The sequence below is a fragment of the Balaenoptera musculus genome, chromosome 8, assembly GCF_009873245.2.
Source record: "Balaenoptera musculus isolate JJ_BM4_2016_0621 chromosome 8, mBalMus1.pri.v3, whole genome shotgun sequence".
NCBI classification, from domain to species: domain Eukaryota; kingdom Metazoa; phylum Chordata; class Mammalia; order Artiodactyla; family Balaenopteridae; genus Balaenoptera; species Balaenoptera musculus.
This window is the reverse complement of record NC_045792.1, coordinates 8,392,611-8,414,711: the sequence shown is the minus strand read 5'-3', so window position 1 is coordinate 8,414,711 and position 22,101 is coordinate 8,392,611. Positions and strand designations below refer to the sequence as shown.

Here is a 22,101-nt window from a genome sequence, read left to right as displayed (position 1 = left end):
TCGGGGCTTCTAGGAGTGGCTGCCGCATGGGAATGTCTTCCATGCGAGTTTTCTGCTGGGGAACTTGCTCTTCCTCCTGCCTTCCTCCCTTTGTGCTGTCAGAGGCTGAGCCCCGCTTCTCAGGCGAAGCCCATCGTCCTGGCGAATCAGCTGCTCTTTGACATTCAGTGTTCTCAGGAAAGCCGGGCCCAGTAGGAGTGTGGGCCAGGCACACAGGGGAATCACTTCCTAAACGGGGCTCCCTGGAAGGTATCCCCCACTTCCTCTTCATTCCTTCAGGTCTAATCTCATTACTTTTGGACCCAGTATGACTTGTTTCCTCAAGGCCTGGACTGCTGAGCACATCTCTTTATCACCTCCTCAGAAACCCAGTTTCTGCCACAGGTAGAAATGGACAGTCTCTGCTACAAAGTCCCCAAAATGAAAAAGGAAGGGAGAAGCAGGGCCCTTCCTCTGAGACCCAGGCAGTCGTTTTAATAATGTTCCCGTTGTGCTAAGGGCTAGCAATACCGAGCATAATCTATTCAAATGCACAGGAGAATCTCACTTTGGAAAATTAGGAATCTGCATTAAAAAATTCCCAAGCCCCGGACCTTCTTTATAATAAATTAGAATTTTTTTTTCAAGGCAAGTTCTTAACTTGGCAATTTCATTTTTGAAGTTTGGGGAGTAAAGTTATTAAAAATGAGGGAGGCTTTTTCTTCTTCCCATTTTAGTCCAGAAGCATTAATGGTTATGGCCCCGTGCTATCTGGGCACAAGCCAAGTGGTTTGACAGCTAAGCAGCTTCTGGCCCCTCAGTTCTGTTCCAGTCCGTCCTGGGGACACTCCATGATTACTTGTAAGGATGTCACTCTGTGTTTATTGTACACTAAAGACAGATCGTGAGTTTAGAAAGTACAAAAGCAACAACCCACTGGAACCCTTCCTGTGGCCTGCTTCCTCCTTCTGGTGGCTCCCTGTTAAATACTGTCAGAGTCACAGCGCCCTCTGCTGTCCACCTCCTGTACCTCAATTCCAGCATGTTGCACCTGAGTCCTTGATCCATACCCTCACTTTATGCCCCAAGAGGTAGGGCAAGTCATGGGGACTGTGGAAATTCTACGATGATAGTTTAATGAAAACGTTGTCTCCAGGGAGACCTGGATATGAGCTAGGCGTGTGGTCCCTCCATTCAGTGCCTACATCACTCTTCCGTTCCTTTGCATCTCTGCCTCAGCCTGGCCATCTGTCACCTGGATTCTCCCAATCCCTCCTCTCACCACCCCAGCACCTCCCCTGATCCTGATGGGATCCTCTGCTATTGTTCCCCTCTCCCGGCAAGTGCCACTCCAGTCTCCCGCCCAGAATTTTCGTGGTAACACCACCACCCTCTCACGTCGTCCATGCACTCTCTCCACCTCTGAAATGTCATTCAAGTTCTCCCATTTCCTGTAACACTCCATGGGCAGCACCACCCACCAAGCAGAGTTCTCCTTCTGTAGCTCCACCAGCAATTTTAGGAAACTGTTGGGTTTACTGGAGAAGGCAGCAGCTTGCCTACCCTCACCTTAGACACCCCCCTCCACACACACGCACAAACTCCTGCTGTCAGTAACCTCCCCCCACCCTTCCGCAAACACAGACACATACCTGCTGTTCCACAGATACCTTTGCCCTTGGCTTATAGGCAAGACAAACATTTTATCTGGTCTATATGTGTATGTATTCAGCGCTTAGTATCCCTCTGTCTGCGTGTCCCCCACATGTTGGCCACGTGAGCATTTGACTAGAAAGCAGAAATCTTAGTGGGATCCAGTCTGAGCCACTAGGCACAGCCCCCTATGAATGTGGGCACTCAGTTTGCAGTTTGGATTAGGAACCAATTGCTACGCAAGTAGCTGGGTGCTTACATAGCATGACTTAACGATGGGTGATATTAAAAGGGTTCTGGTAATTCACCAAGGATGCAGCCTCGTTATTGACCAGAGGGAGGCAAGAAAGGCAAAACTCTCAGTCCAGGGCCAGTATGGGAAGCTCACTTCAGAAGGAAGTCAAGCACTTGCTTGGGACCCTCTGTCCCCCTGCATCCTCCTGCAACCCTCAGAGCCAGGAGAACGGTGTTCAGGACCGCAGGACGCTGTGCTTGGAGATACCCATCTTGTACCAGGAAGGCTAAGGCTGGGCCAGCCGTGTCGGGGGAGGTCAGACCCGTCTCTCTGCCCTCTGAGTATCTTCTTTCCCTCCCTGTCCCGGCATCATTCCCCCTCTGCGCGGGGCCAGGGGAGCAGACATCTGGGGAAGCTGGATGGGCTTTGATCAGTCATTAGGATCCCCATGCTGGTTTCATTAACCGGAGGGGGAGGGGAGGGGGCTGGGGCCCCCGGCTGTGAATCCCGCCCCCCTTTCCAGGCCATGCAGCTGGGACGGGCAGAAGCGGGTTCAGATGTTTTCACACTTTACATTCCTCTCATCCCTTTAAGGGCTGGAGCCCCCTGCCTCGAAGGGCCTCCTGCTCAGCTGCTGCTGAGACACATTGGCTCTGCAGCAATAGAGTTAATTCCACAGCTTTGAGAGTCCCCCTAAGCCTTTTCTGTGGCTGTGATTGACGGCACCCTCTGCCCCTGGGGCCAACACCCCAGGGACCCTATGGGTGGCCTGCCTTCCCTCACTTTGACTCATCAAAACGGACTCTTCTCTTTCTTTTTTATTTTCTGCTGGGCCTTTCTTCTCTCTGTGCACAGTGACCTCTCTCTCTGGCCCGCTTGGGCCACCCGTGTCTTTAAACTGGACGTGTCCCTCAACTCCAGCTCACTCCAGACCTGGATTCTTCATCGTGGCAAAGGCAAAAATAGCCTTTGGGTCTGACTGCGGGGCCTTATGCCTCATTTAGGAGACAGTGGACTATCAACAGGACTTTGCTAGAAGAAACGCTCGCTCTCATGGCCTTGTTTAGGGTTTTTCTTTGATGAACGTCCTACCTGAATTCTTATATTTACCAAAAACACACAGACATTTTATTGTCTATCCTCTTGCCTCCAAGCAGGATGAGTGCTTTAAACAGCTACAAAAATAGTTAATGGCCCAAGTAGACAAAGCTTAAAATAAATCAGGAACAGGTGATCCACCAGCAGCGGGCCTAAGGAGCTGGAACCCGCTTTGCCCCCCTTTCCGGTTGATCTCCTAGGAGCTCCGGTGCCTGCGTAGCCCGGCGGGAGGGGGATGGGTGAGCACGCCGGCCCTCGGTGCGTGTTGTCTTTGGAGTCCGTGGTCTGGAGGAGGAAGCGTGGGCTGACTCAACTCAACGTGGTAGAAATTCAGGAATCCAGGCCTGTCCTACTGCACTGCTGATGAATTATACAAATTTGGACAAGTAATTACAGCACTATTTCTTTCATTCACTCAGCCATTTCATAAACATCAGGTGCTTTCTGTGGGTCTTTCAGACCCTGTGCCACATGCCGGGGACACAGAATTAATAGTTCTCGCCCTAATGGAGCTGATTTGGGGCCATTCTGCATCGGTAAAATGGGAATAACTTCTGCCCTCCCAGCCTCACGGGGTTGTTGAGAGTGTGGGTATGAAAAGTACAATGGTGTTTTCCAGCTTTCTTTCACCCATGACCCTGACATTGATTTTTTCACTCTATCTTCTGTACGTCTCCAGTAGCCAAGATTGGATTGAACTTTAATTACTCTCCTTTGTACTGGGAACACGATAGGCATATCAAGTATGTGTTTCTAGCTGTAAACACACTCCCTTACACACATACACAAACATACTGGAACTCACTGGTGTGGGACTATTATACAAGCGAGGGGTCCTCCAGAGATGGATGGGAAAGATGGAGAGCAGCCCGTGCCCAGGAAAGTGCACGAAGCTGGGAGGTGAAAGACTTGGATCCCAGTCTACAGCCTTCGTCCCTTTAGCCGCTGGTCAGCAACCCCCAGAAGTGCAGGCAGGGCGGCAAACATTTTCAAGCCTCATTTTGTAAACCACTGCCTACAAACCCTTTTAAGTGAATTGATTGCTTAAGACCCCCATTTTACACCACAAAGTAACTTTCCTGTGGTTTGTTCTATCTGGTCGGTCCTGGGACGAGAATGCAGGTGACCCAGGCCTGCTGTTCCAGGAGGCTCTTTGAGCGAAATCGGGCTGCCCTTCTCTGCCTCCAGCCCTTCCTCTCCCTGGGCTGACTGGGTTGGGGGGATATTTGGAGGAGCCATGGTTGACTCCTCTCCATTCTGGATCCCTGAGCCTTTTAACACATCGCTCTCTCATTTCCTCATCCAGTCGGTCATTCAGTCACTTAACAAACACGCTGGGACCCCATGGGAGCCAGGCATGATGATGGGAGCTGGGAATCCAGTCCACTCAGGGAGACAGACAAATGAGGGCCTGAAGTGTTACGGGGTTTAAGGTTTGACGCACAGGCAGATAAGGCAGGGGTCCAGGCTACCTGGGCGGGGGGTGTGGAGGATTGGGAAAGGCTTCCTGGGAGAGCTGATGCTCCCTCCAGCCGAGTCTCGAAAGAGGGGTAGGTTTGCACGTGATGGGGGGTCGGGAGGCAGGGTGGGGAGGCGTGGACAGGTCCTGCTGAGGCAGCCCCGGATGCAAAGGCATAAAGATGTAAAGCGTCGGGAAGTTTCAGGCACCTGCATGCAGGAGGGTCTGCTGGGGTGCAGGCAAGGGGTGGGGTGCTGTACCGGAGACAAGGCTGGGTCTGTGAGCAGGTCCAGGCCTGGGGCGCCCTGTGGGCTGTGCCCTCCTCCCAAAACCATCCGTTGTGCCCCCCACCTGTTCAGGCCAAACCTGATATTTACTAAATGGCTTCAAGCCCTGACCTCATCCCAGGTCCTTGGACTCTCTCCTGGTTGCGAGGAAACCAGATCTGGCCCTACTGGCTTGCCCTGGCCCTGCAGGGAGCGTCAGCCCCCCCCCCCCCCCCACCGCAGGCCCAGCCCAGCCCAGCCCTGTTGGAGCCTCAGCGGCCTCTAGTGGGCTGGGCCTGTGCAGCCCCCCATGTTCTCAGAACGCAAGACTTCCCTGGCCTGGTGGGCCGGCTCTGGGGATGGGCAACCCGCACCCTGCCGGGTCAGAAGAGGGGGTGTCCCCTTAGGAGGGGTGTCTGTGCTGAGTCACGCTGGCAAGGTGCAGACCTCGGTTGCCCAGGGTTTGCAGAAAGGACCCGTGGGAGGTGCGTGGGTGTACGCGTCATGCAGAGCAGGGCAGCTGCGGGGGTACAGGTGTACGCAGGGGAACACGGGAGGTGTAGGTGCCGGGGTGTCTGGGGCCGGGTGTGGACACTCAGTGGGGTTTGGATTCAGAGGACAGGGCTAGCAAAAAGAAGCATTAAAAATGCTTAGAAACCAAGATTCACTGAGCCTCAAGGTGCACAATAATGTACCCTCACATATGGTCACTGTAGGCCTGGCAAGAGGTATTATTAGCTCCATTTTTACCTGAGAGGGAAACTGAGGCTCAGGGGAACTGAGCCATTTGTCCAAGGTGACATCGCTAGCGATGGGTAATGTCTCCTTCCACGATACCACGGCCCCTCTCCCTATGCCTGGGCCCGCGCCTCGCCCACTTCTCTGGGTGCTTACGGGAGAGAGGGTTCCTTCAGCAGGGTCAGGGCTCCCAGGGCAGCGCAGGTAGCGGAAGCAAAAGTGGCCGACTGGAGAGTGGGCTGCGCAGGCTGCTGGCTGCAGGGACTGTGCTAACGATAACCACCATACGCTGAGTACCTATGAAGGCCCGCTGCTTTGCATACATTATCTCATTTAATGCTAACTAAGTATGACTGCTCCCAATGTATAGATGAGGACCCTGGATCAGAAAGGTTGACCAGCTCTGGGCTGGATGCCCACCACTCCCAATAAACATGTGGTGGGGAACTGTGACTTCTCTGTTGTGGCCTGAGGCATTCAGGGTCGAGAAGGTCAGTCTGCAGCTGAAAAGGTATCAATGGATGCGAAGGCCCACCCACTCCACACCAGTCATCCCTGCATCCCGTAGGTGCTGTGGACACCCTGTCTCAGACTCTGGGGCTGCAACTGGGGCTACAACAGATGTGGTCCCTGCCCTCCAGGATCCCACAGTCTAGTGGGGGGAGAGGCAAGTGGGCAGACGCGGCTGAACGGTTCCCTCAGGGCCCGGAAGCCCAGAGCACAGGGCCCTCACCCCTAGCTGGTGCTCAGCCGCATCCACTGAAGGAGACAGACATCCTCACGACGGCGGTGAGAGGTCGGGAGCGGCAGTGCCATTTCACAGATGAGCAAACTGAAGCCCCGAAAGGCAAGGTTACATGTCCAAGGTCGGCTAGCAGCGAGTGGCAAAGGCGGGAATCCGTTCTATCTGATGCCAATGTCTCGTGCACGCTCCCTCCCTGGGGGGCTAGGAAGACCCTGGCAGTGTCCCACATCTGAGCTACCTGCTCCCACCTCCCAGGAGCAGAAGCGGGGAGCTCTCCGTGGCAGCTGGCGGGAGGCGGCCGCTGCAGGTCCGTGCACCCTGAGGCTTGAAGCCGTGTGCTGTCAGGGTACTGAGCCACCGTCAATTAACAAACCACCCTGGTCTTCCTACTTGGGTTCCACCGGAAGCACCATTTCTGGCACGACCAGTGTTTGGGGAGTTGATCTGTGAGGTCTGTTGGGGGCAGGGGAGATGGGGGCCGGCAATGGGATGGGTGGGCTGGAGGGAGACCCAGAGCCTGAGGCTGGGGAGTGACACTCCATCTGATGCTAGCGCCCTTCCTCTTCTGCCTCTTTCCACTCAGGGGAAAAGTCTTCCTATTCTCCTCTTCAAAGAAAAGTAATTAAATACGATCACTCCCGCAGTGTGATTTAGTCAGAAAGCCCTTGGTTCCTGTCTCAACCTCGGCAGAAACTGTCTGTGGTCTCCAGCAGTTTCTTTGCTGCAGTGGCTTCTGTTTTCTCATATGTAAAATGGGAGTGCCACCAACCCATTGCACGGGATCCCTGTTGGACGTGAACCCCCGGGGAGAGACTTCATTAGCTCGTTGGAGCACGATGTGCCGCTCTCCCCTGCAACTGGGAAAGGGTGATCCTTAGCAGGAAGGAGAGCATCAGTGGGGCGTTCCGGTGTCAGCGAGGGCGACTGAGGTAGGCAGGGGAGCACCTCGTCAACCACGCCACACAGCATCCCCTGCTCATTTTCATGGCCAGACTAGACTGTCGGAGAGGCTGGATCTCTCAGCCCCTGCAGGGCAACAGGAACTTTCATCTCAAGGTGTCACAAACTGAGAATCTGGACAGGGCCCTTTTGCTCCCGGCTTAATGCAGGGCTGGTTCCAGCTGGATGTTAGAGAAGAGCCTAGTGGTTAGAGCATCTATGGGAGGCAGGAGGACGGCAAGGACCCTGTGTAGGTTCTGGACCCAGCACCGCAGCTCCCAGCGGGCAGGCCCTCCCGGGGAATGCTGCCACCCTTCCCCACCCGCTGGTCGTTATCCTATTCTCTTAATCAAGCCTCACAGCCTGCCTGGGTAGGATGTCCAGTGCCATCCTTGGAGGAAGGCTCCGGGTCTGGGACCAGCTGTGGGCACACCAAGTGGCCTCATAGAGTGTAGTTTCTTCATGTGCCAGATCGAGGAGAATAGGAGGAAGTTACTTGGAGAGAAACTCTGACACTAGTGGAGTGCTGATAAATGTTAACAACCAGCTCTCTGGTTGGGGGTTAGAAAGAGGACTTGATTTGCAGCATTTGCCAGTTTCTGTGGTGTAATTACTCCCACCATGGTCAGTTTCAGGCTACCGATATGATATCAACGGGCTTGCAAAATTCCTGAAAATTTATCAGTTGGCTTTCATAGGCCAGAGCAAGGGATCTCTGCCCTCCATCTGTCCAGCCTCTCCCGCCGCTTCTATTCTTTAGGCCTAGAACCTTCCCCCAAAACCTTACCACCCGACACCCTCATCCCCCTGCCCCCGGGCCCTGGGACAGCTGCGGGCCTCTCCCTCTGAGCTCCAGTTCTTGAGAAATGGGTGTCTTGGCTAGAAAAAGAAATCTATTTGAAGATAAGCATTCTCCAAACCTGGAGGAAATGCAGAGTTTGCTGAATTGGCCCCCAGGAGCTAAATAAATTTAAATCTTCCTCCTCAGGCCAGCTCTGCTCACTTCTCCCCCGTCCCCGGCTCTCTAGCCCCAGTAACAGCCTCTCAGCGGGGGCCTCTTGGGATGCGGACAAGTGACCGCTTTTGATTTACACTTTCCTCTGGGCCCCGGCTGGGCTTTTGGCCACACCTTCCCCCGAAGTCCTGCCTAGAAAGGGGAGGTGAGAGGAAAAGGAGCCCCTCCCCTCAGTCCTCCCACTCCTAGAAGCTCATCTGCATAGAAGCCCCTTGTGGATTCCTTCAAGGACACGAGGAAATTCACCCTTAGTGGACTGAGCAGAGTAGAGCACACCAGCCTACCCTGTGTTTTACCCTTAAACGAGCCGTGCACGTAGCTGTGCATCACTTTATGAAAGATGCACGTGCTGGAAATCTCATGTTGAAGAACTACAACCACCCCTCCGTATGGGGAAAACTTTATAGAGTTTCCAAAGCACTTTTACACACCGTACGTCATCTAATCTGAGCCCCACGCCAACCCTGGGGGTGGGCAGTGGTCATGAAAGCACCCTCACAGCGTCCAAGCCTGTCACTGTTAGAAGGGATTTCAGATGTCACCTACGTCAGCCCACCCAGCTAGAGAGCGTCCATCGCCTCTGCGGGAGTCTCTGCTTGGCCCCTGCACCAGTGAAAACTCACCACTTCCGGGAGGCAGCCCATCCCAGCCTTGGAGAGCTCAGAGGCTTGGAAACTTACTATTTGGGTTGAGCCCAAATCTGTCTCTGCATTTTACAGATTTAATGCATCGGTTGTAGTTTGACGCTTTAGGGCATACAGAACAGAACTGACACAATCTAATCCCTCATTCAGATATTCAAAGGGGGCTCTCACGTCCCTCCATCTCCTTCCCATCCCCCACATCTTCCTTAACATTGCAGATTCCTGCAAATATTCCTCAGAATCCCTTTAGCAGCCTGGTCCACTCTCCCCTGAGTGTACTTTCCTGCACCTGTCTCAGCTTAGTAGGTGGGGCTGGAAGCTTTGTGTGAGCTGTCCCTCTGCTGATGGGTCCTCACAGAGCATCAGTTTGGGGTTTTTGTTTGTTTGTTTGTTTGTTTGACAGACACAGTACACTGTGGACATACTGAGCCTTCTGTCAACTAAAACGTGCTGCTAAACAATGTCTCTCCTCTTCTACATTTATGTTATCGATTTTTTTTTTTTTTGGCCAAAGTGTTGGAAGTGTTAAATTCCAACTTATTAGACAAGAATTAATCTTATTAGACTTAGCACGTTGCCAAAATCTGTAAAGATCGTTTGGATCCCGGTTTCATGTCACCCATAAGTTTGTTGAGCATTTCTTCAGACATCCTCTAAATCACTGATAAAAATATTGAAGAAGAGAGTTGAGGAGAAAGCATGTGGCATCTCCTAGAAGCCCTCCTCCCTCTGACATCTCTCCTTTAGTTGTCATCCTTTGGGTGTAGCATCCTAATACACACAATGGTCCACCAGACCACGTCGCTCCATGTTTTCCACGAGGATATCATGGGAGGTACCTTGCTGAGGTCATTTACACCATGTAAATGAAAATGTCTACCATTTTCCTGATCTGCCAGCTCAGTAATCATGTTAAACCCAGAACTGGGCTCCATTATAGCAGCCATTCACCCTAGTCACCCTGGTGCCTAGTACGTGGCGGTGACTTGAGAAGTATTGGGAAAAATAATCAGTTGCGTTGGTGAATGAAAGAAACTAGCCCAGATCAATGTGAAGATTAGAATGTCTGATGTTTGTCTGATTCCACCTTATTTCTGTATTTTGAACATTAGAACAGCATTTGTTTCTATTTTCTTCCTTATAGCACCTCTTTAATACTCATGAATCCTAAAAAGGACACCAGTTTGCTTACTGATGAAAAGGAGGAGCTTAGGAAAGTTGAGGGATTTGCTCAAAGTCAAAAAGCTATTAACAGGAGACAGTAAGAGTCAAGCATGGTACCTTGCTGGCCTCAAGGTACCATGATGCTCCGGCTAGCGCTGAGTTTGGGAAAGTTCCCCCAGCTCAGCCAACAGTGACAAGGATATTTCTTCCTAACAAAAAATGATGGGGATACAGTATATTTCTTTTATAGTCTCAATCTTATTTACCATCCATCACTCATTAATTCATTCATTTAACAAATATTTGTTGAGCATTGACTAGTGCCAGGCTATTCTAGACCCTAGGAACACAACTGTTAACCAGCCCTCTTTGAGCTTACGTTTGAGTTGGAGGTGGGAGAGAAAATAACTTAGCAAGTAGATATATAGTATCTGGTCGTGATAAGGGCTATGAAATATATAACCATAATAAGGGCTGTGAAATAAGGCAGGGTAAGGGGATAGCAGGGGCAGAGGGACTCTATTTTACTGTGAAGATGTGGCACGTGAACAGAGATCTAATGAAGAAAATGAGACAGCAAGTGTTTTGTGCTTGTATTCGTGGAAGTACAGTACTCTTTCTTCCAGAAAGCAGGGACCTAGATCATATGATGAACTTTCCAGCTGTAAAATATACGATTCTTTCAAGGTGCGTTCACTCGTTTATTCCCTCATTCATTTCCTAAGCAAACACTAAGCATCCAGTTTGGGTGCTGGGGATGAAGGTGTGAACAAGGTATTAGCTCGGGAGGCAGACAAGGGTGTCAAGTCCAAGAACACAGTGGGTGAGAGCTGTCAGGCTCTGTGGGCCAGTTGGGGGAAAGCAATAGTTGAGGCATGTCACCACACGTGACATTTCAGGGATCGATTTAACTAAGGAAAATAAAATATAAAAGCATTAAGTTCTGTTATGATGGTTACCCAAAATTTTAAAGCCATTTAACCATTTCTTTAAATGAAATCTTATATGGAAAGTCCAATATACAATATATTTTTAAGAGGTGCTCTGATTGGCACAAACTTGGGGCCCCAGGGGCACCTTCAGAAACATGTAACATAGGAGGAGAGCTACTACCCTAAATATTTGTTACGGCTAAGAACAGAAATCTGTTCTTTGTCCACTACAACCTGCTTATCTTCAAGTGCCCAGGTAAACCAAATTTGCAGAACACTCAATTGTCAGTCAAAACCATTAAAAGTTACCTCTGGCTTGTGTTAAATGGGATAAACCTCTGCCCAGCTGAGAACTGACTCAGCTATTTTTTTCCTGCTCTCCAAAGTCATCAAATCAAACCCAACACTGCCCAGTACAGCCCAAGTGACTCATAAGCACAATTTAAAGGGCTCATCGTTCTGTTTTTCTCTGCCTCTGGCCAGAGGCCACCACCTTAATTTGCATGAAGAACCATCACTTTTATTTTATTTTTCTACATCTTTATTAGAGTATAATTGCTTTACAATGTTGTGTTAGTTTCTGCTGTACAACAAAGTGAACCAGCTGAATGTATACGTATATCCCCATATCCCCTCCCTCTCGAGCCTCCCTCCCACCCTCCCCATCTAGGCCCCTAGCCCCTCTAGGTCGCTTTTAAAGTGAGCTCACTTCCGCACCACCAGATTTTGGATGGTCCTAAATCGTTCCCCAGAATTTTCTCATTTGAGGAAACACCAGCTTTCTTCCCACTGCAGCATATGTACGAATGGACGCTCGTTATACACTCACACTTCTCTCGTACACGTTCTCTTATCCACACACACACCCCACGGGACGAGGCGGACCTCACAGTTCCAGCCGGGGAGCCAGCGGTCCTGGCCCTACTAACCCACGCCTCCTCTCTGTCTCTGCAGATGACGGCGACCGCTCAGGCCCCCTCTAAGGCCCAGGCTGTCCACATCTCCGCACCCTCGGCTGCTGCCAGCACACCTGTGCCCAGTGCCCCCATCGACCCCCAGGCCCAGCTGGAGGCTGACAAGCGAGCTGTGTACAGGTAGGAGACACTTCAGCCGGGCCGCACACAGGAGCCCCCAAGCGGCCTCAGGCCCAGCTCAGCCATGAGAGATGTGAGTGCAGGCCAGCAGGTGGGCTCATGGAAGCCAGTAGCCAGAGCCAGGTCCCTTCTCGCTGAAATCACTCCAGAGAGCCCTCAGCTGGCCGTGCAGGGGTTGGCTCCAGCTTCCTGGAATTGTCCAGGGAGGGAGATGGGGCCTGGGCTGTGTCCTCCAGGAGGGCCTCTGCCTCAGCCCAGCTGGGGAGATGAGCCCTGACGAGCATCAGAGCCCTTCACTCAGCAAACGGGCAGCTGCCTCAGGACTGTCCTGGCCCACGTGCCCCATTGTCTCCTTCATTCCAACACTCGCCATCCAGGACTCGGTTGTGAGCAAAACTTTAGTACGCCTGGAAACCACTGGGAGCGCTCGTTAGAACACATATATCTGGACTCCGTGCTCAGAAGTGCTGAATCAGTAGGTCAAGCTGTAGGAGGAGGATATGAATTTTTAACAAGCATTCCAGGTGACTCTAATGCAGCTGGTGCTTGGACCACACTGTGATTCATGGTAGTCTTTGGTTTTTAGCAATAGAGGTTGTACACGACTGTGTAGGTTCTGGCACCCGCCCCGAGATGGGCAGTTTGCTGAGCGCAGGCGGCTTGTCTCGTTTTACTCTGCATCAGCCCCTTGTACCCAGGGCTGGGCCCTGAATGTAGCAGAGGGTGGGAAGGGCTCAGGGAAATTCCGGTCTGTCTTGTGTACGTTGTTGGGGTGAAGATGCGGTCCTCTGAGGGTAGACCTGAACGAGGTCCCAGCAGGGATTTCGGTCATCCTTTATCCATGGGGAGCCCACATCACTAAGAAAAGATGCCCAAGTCAGCACTCAGTATTGAGGTTGGACCCTTGCTCACATTCGCTCGTGTGAGCACATATGTTCGCGTGCATCAGCAGTGGGGCCGACCCCTGGCTGAGCGTGCACTGCAGCGGACGCTAACTCCAGTCACACGTGGACCGGCCCACCCAGCCCCACCCATGACAGTGGCTTTATGGCAATGGTGGTAATTATTGCCGTTATTATCATTGTCACTGGCATTATTTTTAGTTACTCAGATGAGCTGAATGCCTCTAATGCCAACAGCTGGGAGTCCAAAGCAGTGGGCCCTGATCCCTAGATCCTGACACAAGGTCCTTCCCAGGCCTGGATAACACAGCTCCCGGGCCCCAGCCTGCCCGGTGCACAGGGCAGGCCCTGCTCCTGTGGGTAGAGACCTCTGCCTCGGGCCCCAAAGAATGCCGGGATCTGGTCACAGGACCTGTCAGAGACCCTGAGGAGGACCCCAGCTCCCCTGCCCCCAGCATGGGACATGCACTCCTGTCCTCCCTTCACACTTGCCTTGAACCCTTGCTATTACTACGTGGAGATGTTGCGCTGGGCTCCAGGGGAAAGAGGTAAATCATAAAGGTTATGCATGGGCTCTTCCCTGCCTCTCCAGGAACAGAGACATAATGCAAACAAGAAACCAACATAGAGTGGTCAGAGCTTTGACAGAGAAGGCTTCACGGGGGAGGCAGTAGAGTTTCATCTTCAAGGCTGAGTAAGAGAGCTCAGCAGGAGGAGAAATGGGAGGGGCGGGAGCTTCCGGCAGAGGAGAGCCTGGTGTGTTCCCAGGACGGCCAGTGGCCAGAGCAGCTGGGCGTGGGAAGATGAGACTGCACAGGGCCTGTAGTCTCACCTTGTGCCTGGTGGGGGAACATAAGCAGGGAGCGAGAGTGGCCTGGCCTCTGAAAACTGCCCCGTGGTCTGATGACTTTGGGTACAGTCATCACACCCCATTTAAATCACTGCTGCTCCAAGTGCGGTCCGTGGGCCAGAAGCATCGCGTCCCCTGGGAGCTCATTGGAGACACAGAATCTCAGTCCCCACTCGACCTGAGGATTCCCGATCTGCACTTTGACAAGATCCCAGGTGATTCATATTCGCACTGGAGACGGATTCCTGACACCTTCTCGGACCCCCAGGGGCAGGGACCTGTAGTGAGCACGGATCTTAGTCTAGAAAGACCCCAGAGTAGTGGCCTAACATAAAGTTTCTGGAAACCTAGGCTTGAGCCCTACCTCCTCCTTGTACTCGTCTCTCTGAGCGTTGGTTTCAGGATAGAACCTAATCAGCGGTTCGGCAAGAATTACGAGACAGCCCATGTCAGCACCTGGCTCCATGTCTGGCACAAAGCAGACGGTTCCCTTGTTCCGGCCAATGGGCTCCACATGCTCCATAGCCCTTCCCAAGATCCCAGGCTCAGACCCCACCTAGGCCCAGCCAGGAGGTGGGCCGCCTCCCCAAGGGGGCTGTCCACCATGATGTCACCTGAAGTACAAAGGCCCAGATCTTCCCTCAGCCAACATGCCTCACCTCCACACCTGAGATTCACCCTCTCCCACAGGGCTGTCACCTCACAGCCCATGGCATTTGAGCAAATTATCTCTGCAGCAGTCTGACCATGAAGAAGAGATCCTAGGCTGGATGCCACCAACAGTCCAGCCCAACAAGGCTGCCCGGCATCTCAGGACGACGGGGCAGAGGGACATCAGCACCCTTGCCCAGCTCCTTCTCCTGCAGCCCTGCTTGCCCCAGGGCCCCCAGGGTGTCTCTCGTGACCACCCCTCTCCCATTAGTGCCAGCCGCCCTCTCCACCGCCCTTGCGGGGTGAGGGGAGGCACTCCACCTCCCATAGGGTTGGGTAATTCTAATTAGATCTGCCTGCCTGGGGCGGCCTGGCTGCTCAAAGCACGTCGGGGAGTCGGCATCTCATGTCCATAAATGTAACCAGCCCCTCTCCACGGGGATCAGTGCCCGCGCTGACTTTTGGGAGTCCCCGCCGAGGCCCCTCCCTGAACTACAGAAGAACGAAGGTGGGGGAGGGCCCTCCCTGGCCAGGCCCGCGGGGCAGCAGCGGGCAGTGCGACAAGAGGGAGGGAGCCTCCCCGTGCCCTGAGGTTGTATTTGTGTAGGAGGATGTGTTGATGAAATGTATTGGTTCCTTCTGATGTGGAAACTCTGCCTGTGGGGCGGGGGGAGGGGGGAAGGGGGGCCGAGTCTGTCTTTAATTGGATCATACCAGAGCATCATCTGGGCTAATCAGCAAGGCAACCGGGAGCTCCCGCTCAGATTAATGATTGCAGTCTAATGCGAGCAGACCCCATGATTGGATGCACATCGCGGGTAATTGTGTTTGTGGCCCAGGAGCAATGCTGAGAGGGGTCTGCCAGGGGGAGGCCCCCTGGAGCGGGGACCGCAGGCTTAGACCCAGCTCAGATCTCTCCTTCCCCAGGTCCACCTCACCCCTGGGGTTTTCCCCCCCGAGAAGTTAAAATGTAGCTTGGACCACACCTCCCCACCTCTCCACCGGTGGGCTGCGGGCTGGATGGTGTTAGGTGGCCGGGAGCTTGGAAGTTAGGTTGCCAGCAGCACAGAGACGGGGCCAAGAGGGTGAGGTTGATCCAGCTTTCACTATCCCTCCTCCCCTCCAGTCTCCTTCGTTCCCCTTTGAAGTGAGTGGGTTCCCATGGAAACCGTGATGTCCTGGGGAGCAGAAGAGTGGCAGGAGCGGGGCCTGGCCAGGTGCCGTGGGGGAGGAGGGGGCTCTGCTGAGACGGCTCTGCGAACGCTGGGTTCCGCCCCTGAGGCTGAAATACTGTCTGGGGACCCAGGAAATGGCCGGCCGGGCGCTGCAGAAGTTACCTGTTAGTGACGGGAAGTGCTGGCCTGGAGGCAGGAACAGCGAGAGAAGGGTGCGGACAGCTGTGCTTTGCTTCTCCAGGAAAAATGCCGGAGAATTGAGCTGCGAATCAGGTGGGGAGGGTGAGGTGGCTGCAGGACCCTGTATTTCTCCTTTGTGGCATTAACTCACAATTGAACGGATTGTGTTAATATTAGTTCTGTTTCCACGACTAGATCGTTACCTCCATGAAGTCAGGGTCTGTGTGTTTTCATTGATTTATCCCCAGCGCCTTACACAATACCTTAGACTCAGCAGCTTGGACGAGCATGTACTAAATCAGGGCCTATTGAGCGGATTCCTTAAATAGGCGAGGCAGGACCCGTCCATATTCCATGGTTCCAGGCTGGTGTGCTGGCTAACTGGCTCTGGGGGGAGAGGGGAGGGGAGAGCCCTCATGTAGCATCTGTCGGTTTCCGTGGTGTAACTGCATCCACCATGGCCCGTTTCAAGCTACCAGTGTGCTACTGAACAGAGGTGGGAAGAGATGCACACAGTTGGCTCTCTCCAGCCTCACGCACAAACCCCTGCAGGTAGCCGAGTTGCAGGTGCCCAGTTTTACCAGCACCTTTATAGCCGATTTTGTGGAATGCTTTAACTCATAGCATTAGCCACAATCCTACACTCCTTGGCCCTCACTGACCTGTCTGGCCCACTCCCTGGTTCTAAATTTGAAATGTTCCCGCTTAACGAATTAATGCTTAGAACCTGGCCCAGAATAAGCGCTATGTAAGTGTTTGCAATTGTGATTTCTCACCCGAACCCCAAGGCAGTGAATTTTCTCCTTCCTAGATTCTACCCAGCGCCGTCCATCTCTTAACATCTGCTTGAGCAAAGCCCCGATGCCTCCACGTTCTCCAGGTAGATTCCAAGGCTTTCCTGTTTCATCCGTTAATGAGTTCCTTCCCAGCAGCTCCAGAAACCCCACATCAAACCAGTCTTTAGTTTCTCAGCTGTCAGAGTCTCGACCTTTCTGTGTAGTGTTTGTAGTTCTTCCTGTCAGTCTCAGCTCTCTGTAAACTGCACTCAGAGCTTCTGCCCATGTGGGACCCAGCCCTAGACAGTTCAAGCTGAAGTCCACTTCTAGTTCAACGAAAGCAGTACATATTGCTAACCCCTTGTTTGTAATACATTTGCCCCTGTTGCATGCAGACTGGATCCCTCTAGAATCCACACTTGTTTAGGGAAAGATCAGAACGGGGCAGTGGGCAATGTTCAGATCGCTCCCTTGAGACTATCCTTCTAAAGGTCACTGAAGTTCAGGCTCAGTCCTAATGGTCCAATAGCTAGAGGGACAAAGGCCATAGAGCAGCCGTACTGAGCTGTGGGACAAGGTCTAAAAATAGATGTGGTGATAACCAGCTTGGTCACCTTGGGCAAGTTAGTCCCTCTGAATCTGTTTTCTCAACTGTAAAAAAGGAAATAGTCATAGCTAGACTAAAATGAGATGATATATGATAATATCTAACACACAGATCAGTGTTTGCTGCCTGGGTTGGGGTGGGATGGGGGTGTTTTAAGCAAAGGGGCCAGCATGGTCCCCGTGGCCTTTTCAGCATGTGAGGCATCTGGCGCATTCAGGGAGGTGACATTCAGGCTGCAGAATAGGGCCTGTGGACCTCGATCGCCTGGGTTTCCATTCTGGCTCCGCCACTGGGCACTAAACCTTTCTGGGCCTCTGTTTCCTCATCTGTAAAATAGGACTGAAAATAGTGCCATCTCTTCATTAGGTTGGTCATGAGGATTAAATGAGGTAATACCATGAAGTGCTGGATAAAGAATCTGGCATGTGGAGAGTACTCTGCAGCCGTTAGCTGCTATGAGATGTTTGGGGGAATGGAAGCAGGGGTTGGTCGGGCTAGAAGGTGAATGCTGAGGGGTGATCCAGCAAGAGGCCAGACAGGAAAGGGCTCCCAGCTGAGCGGTCCTGCACTGCGATTCAATTAAACATTTACTGAGCTCTGCTACGCGTAAGCATCGAGTCAAGTTCCAAGAGGGGTTCTGAATTAAAAAGAATCAGCCCAGGGAGTGGCAAGAAGATAGGCATAGGAAGTAGCTATAATATAAAATTGGCACATCTTATGGGCTCAGAAAAGTATATGTGGAATTGACTGCAAGGTCTCTGGCCCACAGCGCAGTGTAGGAGAGTAGCACTGCTTTTCCCAAGGGAGGTGAAGCCCAAGGGAAATGAGAGCCAAGCGGCCTCTCCTGGGGCCGGGCTGGTGAATGGGGAGGCAGGAGCCCCCTGGGCTTGGGGCTGGGCGGAGGGGCTGGCTGGCTGCTGTGTGACTGTCCTCTTTAGCAGCTGCCTGGCCAGGACCCTGGGAACTGGCACTTCCTAATGAATTGTCTTTGAGGGAACTCTTCCACCTTGTGACCAAGGGGTGTTCTGTCTCCAGGGAGCTGACCCTGGGGCTTAACCCTGTGCCTTCCCTGGCATAGAGCTTGGTCATCCCTGGAACGTGCTTGGTGAGGTGGCCTGAGAAGGGTGTGGGAGAGGTTTAGCCATTCCAAGCAGAAGAGTCAGGACCAGATGCTTCCGGACTAGGTGCTGGGAGCAGATGTTCCAGGCTGCATTCTGAGCTGGGTTTTATGGGCTGGGGCTCCAGCAGACACTCCTTGCGTTTGGAAGCAGTTGGATTCACTGACATCTGAGAAAATATCTCAGCTGTTGACTACAGTCAGGGGAGCGATCCTGCTGGAGCCGTAATCTGAAAGTCAAACCGTGCTCAATTCTCCCCGGGCACCAGACAAAGCCTGTTCCCTGCCCTTCCTGCCGGCATCTCGAAGGCCCCCCGCCCCGGACCCAGCCTCTGCACGTGCCGCTGGCAGGCCCAGAGGCTGCGGCTGCCTGGCCCAGAGAGCAGGTGTGTTCAGAGGCAGCGGGTCCTGATGCTTCCACAGCTCACCACCTGGCCGAGGCAGAACTGAGAAGTCCAGGTACCCCGCCAAGACAAGGCACACGGATAAGAGATCCAGGAGCCTGGAATCCCAATGACTTTTATCCTCACAAGGTTATGTTAGGATGAAAGGAGATGACCAATGCTGACAGCTGACAGTGCTTGGCACAGACAAGGCTTACAGTGAATGGTGGCCACAGTTGTGAGGAGTTACTGCGACAAGTACCAGACTGGATCGGTCCCCCTTACTAGAGGGAAGACACCAGCCATTGGGCCTCCCGCTGGTGCAAATGGGGGAGGGGGGGCGCGTCGGGTGGAAGGGGCGGGGAGCCCTCAAGCTGGGGCTTTGAGGGCTCACATGGCCCATGGCTTCTCACCAGGGCTGGACTAAGCCAGTCTAGCCCTTCTAAGCCCCACTCTCTGATTTTCCCGAGCACTGGGCCATTTTGTGGTCAAGTAGAAAGAACACAAGACTAAGACTTCAGCCTAAGTTCTGATTCTACCACTGAGCAACTCATTTAACCTCTTTGGATAAGCTTTCCCACAGGGTAGGCATAAGATGAAAATGAAAGATCTATAAAAACGTCAAAGCCTTCTCCAACACACAGAAGTTATTATTATGAGAGAAGGTTCTTTTGGAAACCTGTTTGGTGAGGTAGAGACTGTCTTGTGCTGCACGGGTCCTGATGCTCAAAGGGTAAACGTGGCAGCTCAGTTCTGTGACCCCAGGACACATAGGACTCAAGGCCAGTGGAGAAAAAAAGGGGGAGGAGGATGAAGTGATTCTAATAATGGTTCAAAAACAGTACCTGGGAAAGGGGGAAGAGCACAAAATTTGGAGTTTGGATACCCAGATTTAAATCTCATCTCAGTCACTTATTAGCCTGATGTAATTATTTAACCACATGGCCCCTCAGTTTGCTAATCAGTAAAATGGGAATAATAAAAATATTGGGTGTTTCAATGCAATAAGCACATGAAATGTAAGTTACAAAGTGCCACCAAATGTGTGTGGGTGTGTCACTGTCATTTTGCCATGACAAAATGGATGAAGCTCCCCTTCCCACACCAAATCTTCCCCCAGTGCTTCCTTGTTGGGGACTGGATAGAAACTGCCTCTCACTAGCTGCCTAACTGCAGGCAAGGTACTTCTATTTTCTCTTCCTGAGTTACCTCCCCTTAAAATGAAGGGGCTGATCATGAAAAAGACAGGCGATAAGTGATAGTAAAGATGTGGAGAAGACGGAACTCTTGTGCACTGTTGTTGGGATTGTATATTGGTGCAGCCACTCTAGAATACAGTATGGAGGATCCTTAAAAAATTAAAAATAGAACTATCCTGCGATCCAGCAGTCCCACTTTGGGGATCCAAAGGAAATGGACACACTAACTCGAAAAGACATCTGCACCCCCATGTTCATAGCAGAGTTATTTATAATAGCCAAGGCACAGAAACAACCTAAATGTCCACTGATGGATGAATGGATAAAGAAGTTGTGGCATATATATATACAATGGGATATTATTCAGACATAAAAAAAAAACAAACAAGGAAATCCTGCCATTTATGACAACATGGAGGGACCTTGAAAGCATTATGCTAAGTAAAATACATCATAGAGGAAGACAAATTCTGTAGGATCTCACTTATATGTGGAATCTAAAAAGAAAACTTAGAGCAAAAGAGATTGGATTTGTGGTTATCAGAGGTGAAGTGTAGAAGGAGGGGGTAACGGAGGAGGGTAGTCAAAAGGTACAAACTTCCAGTTATAAAAGAAATAAGTACTAGGGATGTAATGTACAACACGGTGACTATAGCTAACACTGCTCTGTCATATATAGGTAAATTAAGAGAGTAAACACTAAGAGTTCTCATCACAAGGAGAAAAACTTTCTTTTCCTTTTTCTCTTTTTATTTTATCTGAGAAGATGGATGTTAGCTGAACCTATCGTGGTAATCATTTCATAGTATATGTAAATCAAACCATCATGCTACATGCCTTAAACTTATACAGTGATGCATGTCAATTATTTCTTAGTAAAACTGGGGAGAAAATGAAGGGGCTGGACATGAGATCCTACCAGGTCTCAAGTTTTAGGTTCTTTGTATTCTCACCCTTGTAGACCAGCCTTGACAACCAGTTTGTTGAGATTTCACATTTATTACTTTTTTTTAATGTGCCAGGAGGGAAGGGTGTGAGTGTGTGTGTGTGTGTGTGTGTGAAGGGATGGGGACAAAGCAGACTGTGGCCTCCCCTGAGCCCCACACTCACCAGGGCTGGACCTGTCCACCCACCTGGGGGAGGAGAGCTGGTTAGAGCCCAGGAACCCAGCAGATGCAATTCCAATTTAGCAACAAGAAGAAGTCCTCTCCAAGGCAACCCAGGCGAACACACCGCCCACTGGGCAGGACTAAAAATACACCCGCATGGTTTCAACGTCACACCTGAAGTAAAAATACATCCAACCAGGAGCTGCTGGCTTGGTCTCCCCCACCCCACTCTGCTCTCTCCATCTGGTGCCTTTGAGGGGAGGAGAGGAGGGCTGGCCGAGCGCTTCCTTCACACTTACTCCTCTGCCCCTGAGACCCTGCCAGCCCTCACCCCACACACCCAGCAGAGCCCAGAGGAGACGGGGCCCTTCGTAGTAACCGTGGCTAGAAGCTGCCACATGGCTGTAGCTGACTTGGGTACCGCAGGGGAGTGGATTCCGAGCCCGAAAGAACTTCAGGCTTCTGTCTCAGAATCTCCACCTGCTGTCAGTGCTCGCTTCGTTCATTCATATGTTCCCATTCATTGATCCTCTGCTCTGTGCCAGGCACTGTGCTTGACCCTTGGGAATTCAGAGGTAAGACGAGTTCGTGGACCAGAGAAGCTCCCCATGTAGTGAGGAAGACAGGTCTGTGCACAAACAACTGTAGTCAATAGAATTTAATAATTGTCCTATGGGAAATAAAAATAAATTCTTACTGGCAGTGTTTTTTGGTTTCAGAACTGGGGTTCCGAGTTCTAGTAAGTTGTACTTTGCCTCTCCTCCTCCTCCTCTTTCTGTGCCTCTATTTGAATTGGCATGTGGGCTTGTTTCCCTGCCAAATGAGTCAGTAGAGATGGGATCATACATTTATTGGAGCGGATAGTGTCGATGTTGTTCTGAATAAAAAAAAGGTGCCCCCATGCCATTCCAGGGAAATGGAACAAGCATTAATTGACAGCTTACTAAGTGCCAGACACTCTACATGTTCCTTCATGTAACTCTTAACAATAACCTCTGTGGTAGGTGGCGTTATCCCTATTTTGTAAAAGAGGAAACTGAGGCTCAGAGAAATTCAGTAACTTGCCCTGGAGTCACACAATTAATTATCTGTCTCCAAAGTCTATCCTTGTGTCAGACCACCCAGCCCACCGAAATTGTGAGTGAGGTCATGGTAGAGACCCCCCAAGCGTGTCCTGTGGTGGTTCAGAAG

General features: G+C 51.8%; 1 protein-coding gene across 2 annotated transcripts in view; it reads left to right on the top strand.

Annotated features, from left to right (window-relative positions):
- PKNOX2 (PBX/knotted 1 homeobox 2) overlaps window positions 1-22,101 on the top strand; it is a 258,828-nt gene that overhangs the window by 185,010 nt on the left and 51,717 nt on the right. Inside the window, exon 5 of one of the 2 annotated variants that reach the window (XM_036861893.1) lies at window positions 11,822-11,961. The gene's annotated coding sequence lies outside the window, so the exon portion shown is untranslated. Of the gene's footprint in view, window positions 1-11,821; window positions 11,962-22,101 lie in introns of those variants that run through there. The other variant, XM_036861894.1, reaches the window with a different exon arrangement.